Source organism: Arachis stenosperma, chromosome 4, assembly GCF_014773155.1.
Source record: "Arachis stenosperma cultivar V10309 chromosome 4, arast.V10309.gnm1.PFL2, whole genome shotgun sequence".
Classification (NCBI taxonomy): domain Eukaryota; kingdom Viridiplantae; phylum Streptophyta; class Magnoliopsida; order Fabales; family Fabaceae; genus Arachis; species Arachis stenosperma.
The window spans coordinates 113,751,883-113,770,861 of record NC_080380.1 but is presented as its reverse complement, the minus strand read 5'-3'; the positions used below and the strand labels follow the sequence as shown (position 1 = coordinate 113,770,861).

Here is an 18,979-nt window from a genome sequence, read left to right as displayed (position 1 = left end):
ATGACTATGACGAGCTTCAAACTCATGACTGTTGGGCGTAGTGACAGACACAAATAGATCACTGGATCCTATTCCAACACAAGTGAGAACCGACAGATGATTAGCCATGCGGGAAACCGTAGAGGACCATTTTTACTGAAAGGACGGGAGGTAGCCATTGACAACGGTAATGCCCGAACATACAGCTTGTCATAGAAAGGAGTATGAAGGATTGGATGAAGGCAGTAGGAAAGCAGAGATTCAAAAGGAATAACGCATCTCCATACGCTTATCTGAAATTCCCACCAATGAATTACATAAGTATTCCTATCTTTATTTTATGTTTATTTATCTTTTAATTATCAAAACTCCATAACCATTTGAATCCGCCTGACTGAGATTTACAAGATGACCATAGCTTGCTTCAAGCTGACAATCTCCGTGGGGTCGACCCTTACTCACGTAAGGTTTATTACTTGGACGACCCAGTGTACTTGCTGGTTAGTTGTGTGAAGTTGTGAAAAAGAGTTGAGATTACAATTGTGCGTACCAAGTTGTTGGTGCCATTGAGATCACAATTTCGTGCACCAAGTTTTTGGCGCCGTTACCGGGATTGTTCGAGTTTGGACAACTAACGGTTCATCTTGTTGCTCAGATTAGGTAATTTTCTTTTTGTTTCAACCTTTATTTTATTTTTAAAAAGTTTTTAAAAATCTTTCAAAATTTTTCTTCTTTTTTGTTTTTCCAAAATTAATTTTCGAAAAAAAATCCAAAAAAAATTAATAAAATTATAAAAACAAAAAATATTTTGTGTTTCTTGTTTGAGTCTAATGTCACATTTTAAATTTGGTGTCAATTGCATATTTTTAAAATTTGTGCATTTTTCGAAAAATTCATGCATTGCATTCTTCATGATCTTCAAGTTGTTCTTGACAAGTCTTCTTGTTTGATCTTCATATTTTCTTGTTTTGTGTCTTTTCTTGTTTTTCATATGCATTTTTAGTTTGTTAGTGTCTAAGCATTAAAAATTTCTAAGTTTACTGTCTTGCATGTTTTTCTTTTCTTGAAAATTTTTCAAAAATAAGTTCTTGATGTTCATCATGATCTTCAAAGTGTTTTGGTGTTCATCTTGACATTCAAAGTGTTCTTGCATGCATCATTGGTTTTGATCGAAAATTTTCATGTTGTGTCATTTTTGTGTTTTTCTCTCTCCCCATTAAAAATTCAAAAAAAGTTTTTCCTTACTTTACTCATAATTTTCGAAATCTTTGGGTTGATTTAGTCAAAATTTTTTAAAATAAGTTGTTTCTTGTTAGTCAAGTCAAGATTTCAATTTCAAAAATTTATCTTTTCAAAATCAAATCTTTTTCATTTTTTTCTTTGTTTTTTGAAAATTTTCAAAGATCTCTTTCGAAACTTTTCAAAATCTTTTTCCTATTTTTACCTCATTTTTTTGAAATTAATACTAACAATTAATGTTTTGATTCAAAAATTTCAAGTTTGTTAATTTCTTGTTAAGAAAGATTCAAACTTTAAATTTTAGAATTATATCTTTTGATTTCTTGTGAGTCAAGTCATTAATTCTGATTTTAAAAATTAAATCTTTTTCAAAATAAATTTCAATCATATCTTTTCAAACATATCTTTTTCAAATCATATCTTTTTCAAACTTTAATTTCAAAATCTTTTCTAACTTCTTATCTTTTCAAAATTGATTTTTAAATCTTTTTCAATTAACTAATTGACTTTTTGTTTGTTTTACTATTTCTTATCTTTTTCAAAACCACCTAACTACTTTTCTCTCTCTAATTTTCGAAAATCACCTTCCTCTTTTTCAAAAATATTTTATTTAACTAATTGTTTTAACTTTTAATTTTATTCATTTTCTTAATTTTCGAACTCTAACAAAATTTTAAAATAAAAACAAAAATATTTTCCTTTTCCTTTTAATTATTTTCGAAAATTTTCTCTTTCATATTCTTCTATTTATTTATTTAATCACTAACACTCTTCTCTTCTTCTTATAATTCGAGCCCTCTCTCCCTCTCTGTGTTTGAATTCTTCATCTCTTCTCTCTACATCATTCTTCTATTCTTTTCTTCTTCTACTCACATAAAGGAATCTCTATACTGTGACATAGAGAATTCCTCTTCCTTTTCTGTTCTCTTCTTTTTTATATGAGCAGGAGCAAGGACGAGAACATTCTTGTTGAAGCAGATCCTGAACCTGAAAGGACTCTGAACAAGAAGCTAAGAGAAGCTAAAGTACAACAATCCATAGAAAACCTTACAGAGAATCTCGAAAAAGAAGTAATGGCCGAACCTAACAATAATGCAAGGAAGATGCTTGGTGACTTCACTGCACCAAATTCTAACTTCCATGGAAGAAGCATCTCAATTCCTGCCATTGGAGCAAACAATTTTGAGCTAAAGCCTCAATTAGTTTCTCTGATGCAACAGAATTGCAAGTTTTATGGACTTCCATCGGAAGATCCTTTTCAGTTCTTAACTGAATTCTTGCAGATCTGTGATACTGTTAAGACCAATGGAGTTGATCCCGAGGTCTATAAGCTTATGCGTTTCCCTTTTGATGTAAGAGACAGAGCTAGAATATGGTTGGACTCTCAACCTAGAGATAGCCTGAACTCTTGGGATAAGCTGGTCACGACTTTCTTAGCCAATTTTTTCCTCCTCAAAAGCTGAGCAAGCTTAGAATGGATGTTCAAACCTTCAGGCAGAAAGAAGGTGAATCCCTCTATGAAGCTTGGGAAAGATACAAGCAATTGACCAAAAAGTGTCCGTCTGACATGCTCTCAGAATGGACCATCCTGGATATATTCTATGATGGTCTGTCTGAATTGTCTAAGATGTCATTGGACCATTCTGCAGGTGGATCTATTCACCTGAAGAAAATGCCTGCAGAAGCTCAGGAACTCATTGAAATGGTTGCAAATAACCAGTTTATGTACACCTCTGAAAGGAATCCTGTGAATAATAGGACACCTCAGAGGAAGGGAGTTCTTGAAATTGATGCTCTAAATGCCATATTGGCTCAGAACAAAATGTTGACTCAGTAAGTTAATATGATTTCTCAGAGTCTGAATAGTTTGCAAAATGCATCCAACAGTACTAAAGAAGCATCTTCTGAAGAAGAAGCTTATGATCCTGAGAACCCTACAATGGCAGAGGTGAATTACATAGGTGAAGCCTATGGAAACACCTATAATCCCTCATGGAGAAATCATCCAAATTTCTCATGGAAGGATCAACAAAAGCCTCAACAAGGCTTTAACAATAATAATGGTGGAAGAAACAGGTTTAGCAATGGCAAGCCTTTTCCATCATCCTCTCAGCAACAGACAGAGAATTCTGAGCAGAATTCATCTAGCTTAGCAAATATAGTCTCTGATCTATCTAAAGCCACTTTCAGTTTCATGAATGAAACAAGGTCCTCTATTAGAAATTTAGAGGCACAAGCAGGCCAGTTGAGTAAAAGAGTCACTGAAACTCCTCCTAGTACTCTCCCAAGCAATACAGAAGAGAATCCAAAAAGAGAGTGCAAGGCCATAACCTTACTTGGTGTGGCCAAACCTAGAAAGGAGGAGGAAGACGTGAATCCCAGTGAGGAAGACCTCATGGGACGTCCTTTGGACAAAAAGGAGGTCCCATTTGAGGAACCAAAGGAATCTGAGGCTCATACCGAGACCATAGAGATTCCATTGAACTTCCTTTTACCCTTCATGAGCTCTGATGACTATTCATCTTCTAAAAAAGATGAAGACATTGCTGAAGGGCAAGTTGCCCAGTATTTATGAGCAATCATGAAGCAGAATGCCAAGCTATTTGGTAATGAGATTTAGGAGGATGAACCTCCATTACTCATTAATGAACTGAATACCTGGGTTCAGCAAACTTTACCTCAAAAGAAACAGGATCCTGGTAAATTCTTAATACCCTGTACCATAGGCACCATGACCTTTGAAAAGGCTCTGTGTGACCTAGGGTCAGGTATTAACCTTATGCCACTCTCTGTAATGGAGAAACTGGGAATCTTTGAGGTTCAAGCTGTAAGAATCTCACTAGAGATGGCAGACAAATCCATGAAAAAGGCTTATGGACTAGTAGAGGACGTTCTAGTGAAGGTTGAAGGCCTTTACATCCCTGTTGATTTCAGAATCTTAGACACTGGGAAGGATGAGGATGAATCCATCATCCTTGGCAGACCTTTTCTAGCCACAACAAAAGCTGTGATTGATGTTGATAGAGGAGAGTTGGTCCTTCAATTGAATGAGGACTACTTTATATTCAAGAGTCAAGGTTCTCCTTCTGTACACATGGAGAGAAAGCATGAAAAGCTTCTCTCAATACAGAATCAAACAAAGCTCCCACATTCAAACTCTAAGTTTGGTGTTGGGAGGACACAACCAAACTCTAAGTTTGGTGTTGAGAGGCCACAACCAAACTCTAAGTTTGGTATTGGGAGGCCCCAACCATGCTCTAAATATCTGTGAGGCTCCATGAGAGCCCACTATCAAGCTATTGACATTAACGAAGCACTTATTGGGAGGCAACCCAATTTTTATTTATCTATGTTATTTCATGTTTTCTTTAGGTTGATAACCATGTGGAGTAACAAAAATAACTGCAACAATCAAAGCGAATTCAAAAATAGCATTAAAAATAGCATACCCTGGAGGATAAGCTTACTTGCGTTTAAACGCCAGTAAGAGTAGCAGAATGGGCGTTAAACGTCCAGCCTGGCACCATTCTGGGCATTTAACGCCAGAAATGGGCACTAGACTGGCGTTTAACGCCAGAACAGAGCATCAAGTTGGCGTTAAACACCAGGAATGGTATAAAAGCTGGTGTTTAACGCCAGAAACAAGCAGCAGTCTGGTGTTAAACGCCAGAATTGCACTCTAAGGGCGTTTTGCACGCCTAAATGGAGCAGGGATGAGAAGTCCTTGACCCCTCAGGATCTGTGGATCCCACAGGATCCCCACCTACCCCACCTCTCTCTCTCCCCCTCACACATCTCTATAACACTCTACCCAAAACACCACTCACCTATCAAATCCTATCCTCTTCCCTATATTCTCTTCACCAATCACCTCCACCCCTCTTCCCCAAAATCCCCACCTACCTCACTTTTTAAATTCAAACACTTTTCCCTCCCAAACCCACCCAATTTCATTCGGCCACTCTCCCTCTCTTTCCCTATAAATACCCCTTTTCACTCCTTCATTTTCACACTAGGGGTGTTTACGGTGCGGTTTGGTTTGGTTATTTAAGGAAAAGCCATCCGATCCGATCGTTTATTAAAACTGCGGTTCGGTTTGGTTCAGTTTTTTGCCAAGACTATCCGAACCAAACCAAACCAATTAGGTTTGTTCAGTTTTTTTAATTAATTCAGACAAAAACAATGAATAATATGAGCACATAGCTCATCATAAATTCATAATGATACAAAATTAAAAAAAGGAAGAATCATATAAAACATATAAAAAAGGATAGGAATGGATACAACTTCTATAAAACAAGGAACAATCATAACAAATAATATTTATAAAAAAAGCTAGATTAGTGAAAAAAATGATTCAATCAATCAATTTGTTAGTGATCTTATATTTGCAGATTTGTTTGGAGGAGCATTACATGTCCACCACTCCACTAGTTCTACCTTTCACTTTCACCAATATTATCCTTCATACTATGACCAAACTGCAAAAATATTAAGATACAACATTAAATATTAACACAACTGTGAATTAAAACTAAAAATAGAATAACAATAAATCATCGAACTAGTTTAAGCTTCTCTAGAGAACATCTACAGTTATGGATATCCTAACAGTGAAATTTATAAATAATGTAGCAACTCAAATAGATTTTTTTAATTCTGTTCTGCAATGTAGAAGCTTCTATGTAAAGAAAGTGAAATATGATATAGCTTTAAAACTATAAGAAATGGGATTCAAAGCAGTATAGCAATGTGCATAAATTAACTAACCTCAGAAATGGAGTGGCTTTGTTGATGGATTTTATATCTGCTACTATGCAATGCTGGCAGACCCTTTGTAAAAATAAAACTTCTGACCTGCATCTCACAATTAAAGCATTAGTAAAGTAGATTTCTCCAATTACTCTGTTAATCAACCAAGTTTCAATAGCATCAATCTTCCTTAGCCATAATATTCTAAAACTAGCACAAACTGTAATCACTGAAAATCTCCATAATTGGTAAATTCAAAATTTCTTCTCATTAACATAACTATTTTCAGTTAAGTATTCATTTTTTCTTTAAATCGCAATCATTTCCCCTTACTTCACAATTTAAAAAGAAGCATTAAACAAATTCATTAGTCTAACTTGCCACTTACCCTGATTCCTGTAGCAAGAACCCATATTCATGATTTGCTTCATATCAATTTCAAACTAGTGAACAAATATGAACCTACAATAAACCATAACAGTTAACAGTAGCAGTAGAAATAATAATGATTAATTAACAAATTAAAATTAATAATTAACAAATTAAAAAAAAGATACTCTTAGCAGTAGCCAGCAAAAATTAAAAGAGAGAACAGTAAATCAAGAAGTAAAAAAATCAATAGAACACAGAAAATCAAAAAGCAAAAAATAGCAAGAGGCCGGATCAGAAGTAAAAGAACCAACCTGACTCAGGCTCCATTCTTGATGATTTGCTGATACAGACAGACTGGATGAGGGCAGGAAGGACGACGGAGAGAAAGGCGCTACGAGGACGACGGCGTGTTGCTGCGGCCTTCGTGGATCCGTGGAGAATGATGGCGTCCTACTGGGAGAGGACGACGACGTGTTGCGTGGAGCCGTGCCAGGGAGGACGACGGAGAGAGAGTGGTGCTACGAGGAAAGGAGAAGGAGAGAACAGCACCGCGGGACGCGAGTCAGGGTTGGTGTTATCCAACAGCAGGCCGGCAGCAATGATGGAGGCGCGGAGCAGAAGAACGAAGAGGAAGGGAAAGGGAGAGCAAAAGGCACTGCTGAGGGTTCAAAGGATTGGAGGCAAAGGGGTAAAAAGAGAGTTAGGGTTATGTTGTTGCTGCGGCTGTTAGGTCATTTGGGCTTGGGGGTAGGTCTAGTTTAGGATTTTTTATAAAACTGGTTCGGTTTGGTTCGGTTAGGGTTTTTCTTATCAGAACCGAAAATCGAACCGAACCGCAGAAAAACTGCAAAATCTCATTTTTTTTGTTTTTTCGATTTTTGGTTTATTCGGTTATCGGTTTTTTTTGTTCGGTTGGTTGGTTTTGTTCGGATTGGATCAGTTTTGACTATCTCTCCCACCATCTCCTCTGTAACACCCTAACTACCAAAACTCATTCTTCCGGCTGCGCGACTCTGATAGCTCGGACATTACGACGACACTTATACTATTTAATACTGAATTATGAGCCTGTTTAAAACTTTAAACCGCAAAAACGCTCCCAAAATAAATACTTTTGCTATACAACGTACATCCATACATACTATACAAAAACTCATTCCAAAAAGGTACATCACATATCATATTACAAGCATTAGCCAATACAATTCCTATCCCTCTTACAGAATATACCAAGATAAGGGCGAGGATATAATAAATAATAATCTAAAGCAATACAGAGCATCTCAACAACAAATAATTAAACTCTTCGTGACTTCTGCGCCCAAATCCTGAAAGGGGAAAAATGTAGGGGTGAGAACATCATCATCGAAAGAGTTCTCAGTAGAGGGTTTTTGGGAATTACTATAATAGGATACGTGAAGATAAACCGTACCAGTGATTAATAACAGTCTTATGCCTCTTTTCAAAAACAACGATTTACAGTAAAAGTAAAGTTGGAAGTCTTTTCTGAAAGAGGAGCTGTTCAGTTCTTAAAACTCAAAAGCCTTTCAAAAAGGTTTATCTATGCTGAACCAAAATAGCCTTTCATATTTCTCCAAACCAGAAACACAACCGAAACCAACCATTGGTCCATCTCATTTCAACCACAGCCCTGGGCCCATACAATCCAACAGCAACCAATCCACCACAATCCAACAGGGTTTCAGTCGCAAACACAAGTAGGAAGGTTCAAACACAAACAAACAGTTACAGCAAGTATAATAATTAGCAGTTAATCACATAGGCAAACTAAGTACAATATGCACACCCAAACAATGTCACATAGATGCATATGATGCATGCCTGTAATAGTGGCTGATGATATCATCTGTCGGTTACCAAGCCAACCCGACGTGTCCAGTAGCTAACCCAGGCACAGTCTCTCTGTTGCGCATTAATATCATTAGAAGGTATCTGCGCCCTGTCGCCATTAGAGGGTATCTGCGCCCTGTCGCCATTAGAGGGTATCGGTGCCCTGTCACCCTTACAACCAGAGAGAAAACACAAGCATGTTCACATACAACATTCATCTCAGCCATCCGGCTTACGGTTCAATACAGAACCAGTCAATTTATCAATAAATACAGTCCTTCGGCTTAAACTTATATTTCATAATCATCCATACAGCCCACAACTCATTCGGCAATCAGCCATAGTTCAATAGCTTACACAGTCATTCCGGCTCATAACAAAATAGCACTTCCACCATTCGACATCATCAAATTCATACATCGACATTTAAGCCATAAATCACTTTTCTCAATCCATTTCACTTTGAAATCAAGTTTCAACTCTTTTCAGCCTTGGCTTTAAAGATCTCATTTCTCAAATCATCTCAGGCTCATAAGCCAAATTTACTCAAAATGAGTTCCCTTTTTTTAAAACAAAGCCACTCTCGGCATTCTCATTCCAAAACTTCCAAAACCATGGCAAGTTAAGGATTTATTTCAAAGTATTTAAAATCACCCTTCCAACAATGGGATTTTATAACAAAAGTTTCCCGACAGAGTCCCAAGTCTTTAGGGAAGGTCAACCTATATCAGTTCCTTAAAATTCATTGAAACTCTTAAAATCATAGATTCTCGGTTCAAGTAAATAAAACTGAATTTATTATGAAACCGACCATACAAAATCACAAGTTCCAACCCGGTCCAAAAATCAACTCATTTGAAACGGAACCGGTTCATTTGAATCAAACTACTTTCAGGTTTTTCTTTCGGAATCAATTTTTCTAACTCTTCCGAAATGCCTCAAACTTAATTACTCAATCAAAAGTCTAGATTCCTTTAAAATCACTAAAAACTCCTTTTTATATTGAAATCAATATTAGAGCATCATTCTTTCCTTTAGTGATTCAAACGGTAAAAATAGTTCATTTCTAAATAAGCCGAACTCAACGCATAAAGTTCATTAAAAAAATTAAGCTTGAAAACATAAATATTCTCTTAATAAATCAAATAATACAATTTCTCAAATCCAACCCTTTTTAAATAACTTTTCAGACAAGACTAGGATTTTGTAGAAATTTTGGCAGCACTTCCCCTAAAACTTGGACTTTTGCCACCCGGTTCGGGTTCCAACTAAACCGTATCTCATTCCTTTTCAACAGCTCAAAACCACAAATCAATTCAAAAGTAAGCTAAATCCAACAGTCGCCTCAGTGGCATATCTCAAGGAAACCATTTCAAAATCAATTCAATATTAACCGATTTAACTCATTTCCAAAGCTTTAAAAAATCGGTTCAGCAATAAATAATTTATCAAAACCAAGTCAATTAAAGTAAACCAGGCTGAATTCAAAAGTGCATTCTACTTTCCACATTATTAAGAAAATTAACTTAACTCAAATCAATTCACAACGGATTAAACTCGATTTCAAAGCTTTAGAAAGAAACAACTTCAAAAGCATTTCGTTTCACAAAACACAACAATCCAACCAACAAAGTTCATAATCAATCGAGACAAATCAAACCATACATAAGACCGATATAATCACCAAATACACATTCTCTCACATCAGTATCTATATATAATAATTCCAATAATAAACTATAATTTTCGGAAAGTGCCCCTACCTCAAAACACAAAACCTTAACCCAAGCGCCTCACAGAAGTCTCTATCAACCCGAAGTTACTGGCAGCTTGCATCACAGCTTTGTTCACCTTTGCAGCAGCAAATACAACACTTACGCGCACATATGGCTCTGATAAATTAATCCTAGTAAACATTATTATTGCGAAAGCCTTAAAACACATAATGGGATACGAACGGGGGAGGTTTCAATACCGAGATACTTACTGTAACTAAAGAATACCGTCTGAACCAAAGAACAGAAGCCTCAATGGTGGTTCCGATAGCCACAAAACCGCCCTTGGCAGCCAAAATCACTGTGACTCAGCCTGCTCCGTCAGTAGTTCCAGCAATAGATGAAACAGTCCCAGAACGATCACTAGTTGCAACAGAAATCTCCAAACGCAGCCAGCAACTACCTCCGATAAGGGCAGTGGCAATGCAACTTACTATAACCATTTTATTCAATACAACTAGTGTCAGCAACAATGCTTCTAGGTAGAAACGAATTGATGGAACAAGAGGGAATCAGAAACAGGGTAAAGCTTACCCAACAGTAGCGGTTCTCACGGTTCAAGATGGAGCCAGGGCAAGGCTAGAGCAACATCAACTCCAACAGCGATAGCGGCATTTTGTCAGATTCCAAGACCCAGGAGCAAAGGCAAAAAGGCATCTCCTTTCCTTGATTCACGCGGCGCTGCTCTTCTCTGTACACAGCAGCGGAGGACCTCGGTGGGTTCGATGGTGACACGGCCTGGAGGTGCCAACGATAGCGGCGGCTTCACCTTCTCCGCGCGCGCTCCTCCTTCTCCATCGGTGGCCATGGCTCGCGCTCTCTTCAGGTCGCGGTTCTGCCTCTGACGCTGTGCAAGGATGATCGGCAACGGCATGGCTCCTCGCGTGACGAATCGGCGGCAGCGTCATGGTCGGTGACGACGCGGTGAGTTTCCCTTCTCCTTTCCTCCAGCGGCGTGTCTTCTCCCTCCTCCTCTCGGTGACAAGGCACGACTCACAGCCCCGTGGACAAGATGACCATGGCTGCGCAGATTGATAGTGACATCAGCGCGGCCTTCTTCCTCTCTTCCTTCTCTAATTCTTTTCCATTTCTCATCTCTAAGCTTCTTCCTCAGCTCTGTGGGTGTTGGGTAACCGTTAGGTTGAGAGGGGAAAACAGGGTAGGGAGGTGCGGCTGCTGGGTCATGGGGGAAACGGGTACTGGGTTACGGTTTTAGGGTTTCATCATTTTGAAAATTAGGGTTAGGGACATTTTAGTAATTTTATTTAAAAATAGGGATAATATAGTAATTAGAAATAAATTCTAATCTAATAATAATAATGTATAAAATACTATTTGTTCATCAATTTTATAATTATTTTCAATAAAATGCTCAAATCATAATAAGAAATAACTAAAATTTTTATAACACCAAGAACACTTTGAAGATCATGATGAACATCAAGAACATAATGTTGAAAAATTTTTGATGCAAAGAAAACATGCAAGACACCAAACTTAGAAATCTTTAATGCATGGACTCTAACAAACGAAAAATGCACATGAAAAATAACAAACAACACAAAACAAGAAAACATCAAGATCAAACAAAAAGACTTACCAAGAGCAACTTGAAGATCATGAAGAACACCATGAATGCATGAATTTTCGAAAAATGCAAGAAAAAAATTTTAAATGCATGCAATTGACACCAAACTTAAAAATTAACTCAAGACTCAAACAAGAAACACAAAATATTTTTTGTTTTTATGATTTTCTAATTTTTTTTGGATTTTTATTAATTTTTTTCGAAAATATTTTTTGGAAAAACGAAAAAGAAAAGAAAATTTTGAAAAAGTTTTTGAAAAGAAAATTACCTAATCTGAGCAACAAGATGAACCGTCAGTTGTCCATACTCGAACAATCCCCGGCAACGGCGCCAAAAACTTGGTGGACGAAATTGTGATCAACAATAATGGCTCTTTGGCATGTCCCTAAAAACTAACTCAGCACTTTCTTTCCACAACTCCGTTCAACTTAACCAGCAAGTGTACTGGGTCATCCAAGTAATACCTTACGTGAGTAAGGGTCGATCCCACAGAGATTGTTGGTATGAAGCAAGCTATGGTCACCTTGTAAATCTCAGTTAGGCAGATTAAATGGTTATGGGTTTCAAAAATTAATAATAAATAGAAAATAAAAAGGGATAGAAATACTTATGTAAATCAATAGTGGGAATTTCAGATAGGCGTGTGGAGATGCTAGAATCCTTTCGAATCTCTACTTTCTTATTGCTTTCATCCAATCCTTCTTACTCCTTTCCATAGCAAGCTGTATGTAGGGCATCACCATCATCAATGGCTACTTTTAATCCTCTCGGAAAATTGGTCCTATGCGCTGTCAGTGCACGGCTAATCGTCTGGAGGCATCACCCTTGTTGATGGCTACATCCCATCCTCTCAGTGAAAATGGTCCAAATGCTCTGTCACAGCACGGCTAATCATCTGTCGGTTCTCAATCAGGTTGGAGTAGAATCCATTGATTCTTTTGCGTTTGTCATCACGCCCAGCCTTCAGGAGTTTGAAGCTCGTCACAGTCATTCAATCCCAGGATCCTACTCGGAATACCACAGACAAGGTTAGACTTTCCGGATCCCCATGAATGCCGCCATCTATCTAGCTAATACCACAAAGATTCTGTTGGGGAATCTAAGAGATATGCGCCCGGTCTAAGGTAGAACGGAAGTGGTTGTCAGTCACGCGCGTTCATAGGTGAGAATGATGATGAGTGTCACGGATCATCACATTCATCAAAGTGTTGTGCAACGTATATATTGGAATAAGAATAAAAGAGAATTGAATAGAAAGTAATAGTGATTGTATTGAAACTTGAGGTACAGTAGAGCTCCACACCCTTAATCTATGGTGTGCAGAAACTCCACCGTTGAAGATATATAAGTGAAAGGTTCAGGCATGGCCGAATGGCCAGCCCCCCCTGAATGATCAAGAGACCGAATGATCAAAGACTAAACAGTCAAGAGATTAAACTATCAAAAGATGTCTAATACAATAGTAAATTATTCTATTTATACTAGACTAGCTACTAGGGTTTACATGAGTAAGTAGTTGATGCATAAATCCACTTTCGGGGCCCACTTGGTGTACGCTTGGGCTGAGCTTGATCTATCCACGAGCTGAGACTTCTCTTGGAGTTGAACTCCAAGTTATAACGTGTTTTGGGCGTTCAACTCTGGATCATGACGTGTTTCTGGCGTTTAACTCCAGACAGCAGCATGTACTTGGCGTTCAATGCCAAGTTACGTCGTCAATTTCCGAATAAAGTATGGACTATTATATATTGCTGGAAAGCTCTGGATGTCTAATTTCCAACGCGGTTGAGAACGCGCCATTTGGAGTTCTGTAGCTCCAGAAAATCTATTTTGAGTGCAGGGAGGTCAGATTCCAACAGCATCAGCAGTCCTTTTGTCAGCCTTTTTCAGAGTTTTGCTCAAGTCCCTCAATTTCAGCCAGAAATTACCTGAAATCATAGAAAAACACACAAACTCATAGTAAAGTCCAGAAATGTGAATTTAACATAAAAACTAATGAAAACATCCCTAAAAGTAGCTTGAACTTACTAAAAACTACCTAAAAACAATCCCAAAAAGCGTATAAATTATCCGCTCATCACAACACCAAACTTAAATTGTTGCTTGTCCCCAAGCAACTGAAAATAAATTAGGATAAAAAGAAGAGAATATACTATAAATTCCAGAATATCAATGAATATTAATTATAATTAGATGAGCGGGACTTGTAGCTTTTTGCTTCTGAACAGTTTTGGCATCTCACTTTTTCCTTTGAAGTTCAGAATGATTGGCTTCTCTAGGAACTTAGAATTTTGGATAGTGTTATTGACTTTCCTAGTTAGGCATGTTGATTCTTGAACACAGCTACTAATGAGTCTTGGCCGTGGCCCTAAGCATTTTGTTTTCCAGTATTACCACCAGATACATAAATGCCACAGACACATAACTGGGTGAACCTTTTCAGATTGTGACTCAGCTTTGCTAAAGTCCCCAATTAGAGGTGTCCAGAGCTCTTGAGCACACTCTTTTTGCTTTGGATCACGACTTTAACCACTCAGTCTCAAGCTTTTCACTTGGACCTTCATGACACAAGCACATGGTTAGGGACAGCTTGATTTAGCCGCTTAGGCCTGGATTTTATTTCCTTGGGCCCTCCTATCCATTGATGCTCAAAGCCTTGGATCCTTTTTACCCTTGCCTTTTGGTTTTAAGGGCTATTGGCTTTTTCTGCTTGCTTTTTCTTTTTCTTTCTATTTTTTTTCGCAAGCTTTTGCTATTTACTGCTTTTTCTTGCTTCAAGAATCAATTTTCATGATTTTTCAGATTGTCAATAAAATTTCTCTTTGTTCATCATTTTTTCAAGAGCCAACAGTTTTAACATTCATAAACAACAAGATCAAAAATATGCACTGTTCAAGCATTCATTCAGAAAACAAAAAGTATTGTCACCACATCAATATAATTAAATTAAATTAAAGGATAAATTCGAAATTCATGTACTTCTTGTTCTTTTGAATTAAAACATTTTTCATTTAAGAGAGGTGAAGGATTAATGGATTTTATTCATAGCTTTAAGACATAGTTACTACATACTAATGAAGTAGAGACACAAAACATAGGTAAATTCAACATAAAAAACCGAAAAGCAGAAAGAAATAAGAACAAGGAATGAATCCACCTTTAGTGGCGTCTTCTTCTTGAAGGACCAACAATGTTCTTAAGCTCTTCTATGTCCCTTCCTTGCCTTTGTTGCTCCTCCCTCATTGCTCTTTGATCTTCTCTTATTTCATGGAGAATGATGGAGTGCTCATGATGTTCCACCCTTAATTATTCAACATTGTGGCTTAAATCTTCTAAGGAGGTGTTGAGTTGTTCCCAATAGTTGTTGGGAGGAAAGTGCATCCCTTGAGGCATCTCAGGGATTTCTTGATGATGAGCTTCCTCATGCATCTCTTGAGATCCGAGAAGGGTCTCTCTTGCTTGCTCCATCCTCTTCTTGGTGATGGGCTTATCCTCTTCAATGGAGATGTCTCCTTCTATGATAACTCCAGCTGAGTAACATAGATGGAAAATGAGGTGAGGAAAAGCTAGCCTTGCCATGGTGGAGGGCTTTTCGGCTATTTTGTAGATTTCATTGGAGATGACTTCATGAACTTCTACTTCCTCTCCAATCATGATGCTATGAATCATGATGGCCCGATCCACAGTAACTTCAGATCGGTTGCTAGTGGGAATGATAGAGCGTTGAATGAACTCCAACCATCCTCTAGCTACAGGCTTGAGGTCCAGTCTTCTTAGTTGGACTGGCTTGCCTTTGGAGTCTCTCTTCCATTGAGCTCCTTCCACACATATGTCAATAAGGACTTGGTCCAACCTTTGATTAAAGTTAACCCTTCTAGTGTAGGGGCGTTCATCTCCTTGCATCATGGGCAAGTGGAATGCCAACCTCACATTCTTCAGACTAAAATCTAAGTATTTCCCCCGAACCATTGTGAGATAATTCTTTGGACTCGGGTTCATACTTTGATCATGGTTCCTAGTGATCCATGCGTTGGAATAGAACTCTTGAACCATTAAGATTCCGACTTGTTGCATGGGGTTGGTTAGGACTTCCCAACCTCTTCTTCGGATTTCATGTCAGATCTTCGGATACTCATTTTTCTTGAGCTTGAAATGGACGTCAGGGATCACCTTCTTCTTTGCCACAACATCATAGAGGTGGTCTTGATGGCTCTTGGAGATGAATCTTTCCATCTCCCATGACTCGGAGGTGGAAGCTTTTGTCTTCCCTTTTCCTTTTCTAGAGGATTCTCCGGCCTTAGGTGCCATTGATGGTAATGGAAAAACAAAAAGCTTATGCTTTTACCACACCAAACTTAAAATATTGCTCGTCCTCAAGCAATAGAAGAAAGAAGAGAAGAAGAAGAAGAAGAAGAAAAAGAAGAAAATGGAGGAGAGTGAGGGGAGATGGATTCGGCCAGGGTATAGTAGAGGGGGTAGTGTTGTGTGAAAATGAAGTAGAATGGAAGGGTATATATAGGGAGAGGGGAGAGGGTAGGTTCGGCCATTTAGGGTGGGAAATTATTTTTGAATTTTGAAGGTAGGTGGGGTTTATGGGGAAGAGTGGATGGATGTGAGTGGTGAATAAGTGTTTGGGAAGAGAGATTGAGGTGATTGGTGAAGGGTTTTTGGAAAGGAGTGTTTATTGGGAAGAGTAAAATAGGATTAGGAGGTAAGGTGGGAATATGTTAGGTGGGGATCCTGTGGGGTCCATAGATCCTGAGGTGATCCTGTGGGGTCCACAGATCCTGAGGTGTCAAGGAATTCCATCCCTGTACCAAATAGGCATGTAAAATGCCTTTGCATACTATTCTGGCATTTAAACGCCGAGTGGTGCACGTTCTGGGCGTTCAACGCCCATGTAAAGCATGTTTCTGGCGTTGAACGCCAGTTTCATGCTTGTTATTGGCATTCAGCGCCAGCTTTTCTTCTAGGCACATTCCTGGCGTTCAAACGCCAGAATGTTGCTTGTTTCTGGCGTTCAGCGCCAGATTCATGCTCTGTTCTGGCGTTGAACGCCAGCCAGATGCTTCTTACTGGCGTTGAACGCCAGCCTGTGCTTCCTCCAGGGTGTGATTTTTCTTCTGTTGTTTTTGATTCTGTTTTTAATTTTTATATTTTTTTCGTGACTCCACATGATCATGTACCTAATAAAACACAAAATAACAATAAAATAAAATAAAATAAAAATTAGATAAATAAAATTGGGTTGCCTCCCAACAAGCGCTTCTTTAATGTCAATAGCTTGACAGTGGGCTCTCATGGAGTCGCAAGGTGATCAGGTCAATGTTGTATAGTCCCAACACCAAACTTAGAGTTTGTATATGGGGTCTTAACACCAAACTTAGAGTTTGGTTGTGGCCTCCCAACACCAAACTTAGAGTTTGACTGTGGGGGCTCTTCTTGACTCTGAACTGAGAGAAGCTCTTCATGCTTACTTTCTTTTGTCACAGAGAGATGGCCATGTGCCTTAAACACAAGGTAGTCCCCATTCAACTGAAGGACTAATTCACCTCTGTTGACATCTATCACAACTCCTGCTGTGGCTAGGAAAGGTCTTCCAAGGATGATGCATTCATCCTCTTCCTTCCTTGTGTCTAAGATTATGAAATCAGCAGGGATGTAAAGGCCTTCAACCTTTACTAACATGTCCTCCACTATTCCATAAGCTTGTCTCAATGACTTGTCTGCCAATTGTAATGAGAACAAGGCAGGTTGTACCTCAATGATCCCCAGCTTCTCCATTACAGAGAGTGGCATAAGATTTATTCCTGATCCCAGATCACACAGAGCTTTTGCAAAGGTCATGGTGCCTATGGTACAAGGTATCAAAAACTTGCCAGGATCTTGTTTCTTTTGAGGTAAAATTTGCTGAATCCAGGTATCCTGTTCACTAATGAGCAAGGGAGGTTCACTTTCCCAAGTCTCATTACCAAATAACTTGGTATTCAGCTTCATGATAGCTCCTAAATATTGAGCAACTTGCTCTCCAGTCACATCTTCATCCTCTTCAGAGGAAGAATAGTCTTTAGAGCTCATGAATGGCAGAAGGAGATTTAATGGAATCTCTATGGTCTCTATATAAGCCTCAGATTCCTGTGGATCCTTAATAGGAAACTCCTTCTTGCTTAAGGGACGTCCCAGGAGGTCTTCCTCACTAGGATTTTCGTCCTCCTCCTCCCTTGTGCATTCGGCCATATTGATTATATCAATGGCCTTGTACTCTCCTTTTGGATTCTCTTCTGTATTGCTTGGGAGAATACTGGGAGGAGTTTCAATGACTTTCTTACTCAGCTGGCCCACTTGTGCCTCCAGATTTCTAATAGAGGATCTTGTTTCACTCATGAAACTGAAAGTGGCCTTTGACAGATCAGAGACTAGATTGGCTAAATTAGAAGTGTTTTGTTCATAATTCTCTGTCTGTTGCTGAGAAGATGATGGAAAAGGCTTGCTATTGCTCAGCCTGTTGCGTCCACCATTGTTAAAGCCTTGTTGAGGCTTTTGTTGATCCTTCCATGAGAAATTTGGATGATTTCTCCATGATGAGTTATAAGTGTTTCCATAAGGTTCACCCATGTAATTAACCTCTGCCATGGTAGGGTTCTCAGGATCATAAGCTTCTTCAGAAGCTGCCTCTTTAGTACTGTTGGATGCATGTTGCCATCCATTCAGATTTTGAGAGATCATGTTGACCTGTTGAGTCAACACTTTGTTCTGAGCCAATATGGCATTCAGAGCATCAATTTCAAAAACTCCTTTCTTCTGAGGTATCCCATTATTCACGGAATTCCTCTCAGAAGTGTACATGAATTGGTTGTTTGCAACCATGTCAATGAGTTCTTGAGCCTCTTCAGGCATTTTCTTTAGGTGAATAGATCCACCTGCAGAATGGTCCAATGACATTTTTGAAAATTCAGAGAGACCATAATAGAATATATCTAATATGGTCCATTCTGAAAACATGTCAGATGGACATCTTTTGGTCAGCTGCTTGTATCTTTCCCAAGCTTCATAGAGGGATTCACCATCTTTTTGTTTGAAGGTTTAAACATCCACTCTCAGCTTGCTCAGGTTTTGAGGAGGAAAGAATTTATCCAAGAAGGCTGTGACCAGCTTATCCCAGGAGTCCAGGCTATCCTTAGGTTGTGAATCCAACCATATTCTAGCTCTGTCTCTTACAGCAAAAGGGAAAAGCATGAGTCTGTAGACTTCAGGATCAACTCCATTCGTCTTTACAGTCTCACAGATCTGCAAGAACTCAGTTAAAAGCTGATAAGGATCTTCAGATGGAAGTCCATAAAACTTGCAGTTTTGTTGCATTAAGGCAACTAGCTGAGGTTTCAGCTCAAAGTTGTTGCCTCCAATGGCAGGGATGGAGATGCTT

At 38.6% G+C, this 18,979-nt stretch overlaps 2 non-coding genes across 2 annotated transcripts; one reads left to right on the top strand and one right to left on the bottom strand.

Annotated features, from left to right (window-relative positions):
* Nucleotides 1-2,683: 2,683 nt before the first annotated feature.
* Nucleotides 2,684-2,787, bottom strand: LOC130978252 (small nucleolar RNA R71). Its single transcript, XR_009085905.1, has one exon. It is a non-coding gene; the product is annotated as a small nucleolar RNA R71 (small nucleolar RNA).
* A 15,769-nt stretch (nt 2,788-18,556) lies between these two features.
* Nucleotides 18,557-18,660, top strand: LOC130977404 (small nucleolar RNA R71). Its single transcript, XR_009085095.1, has one exon. It is a non-coding gene; the product is annotated as a small nucleolar RNA R71 (small nucleolar RNA).
* The last annotated feature ends 319 nt before the right edge of the window (nt 18,661-18,979 follow it).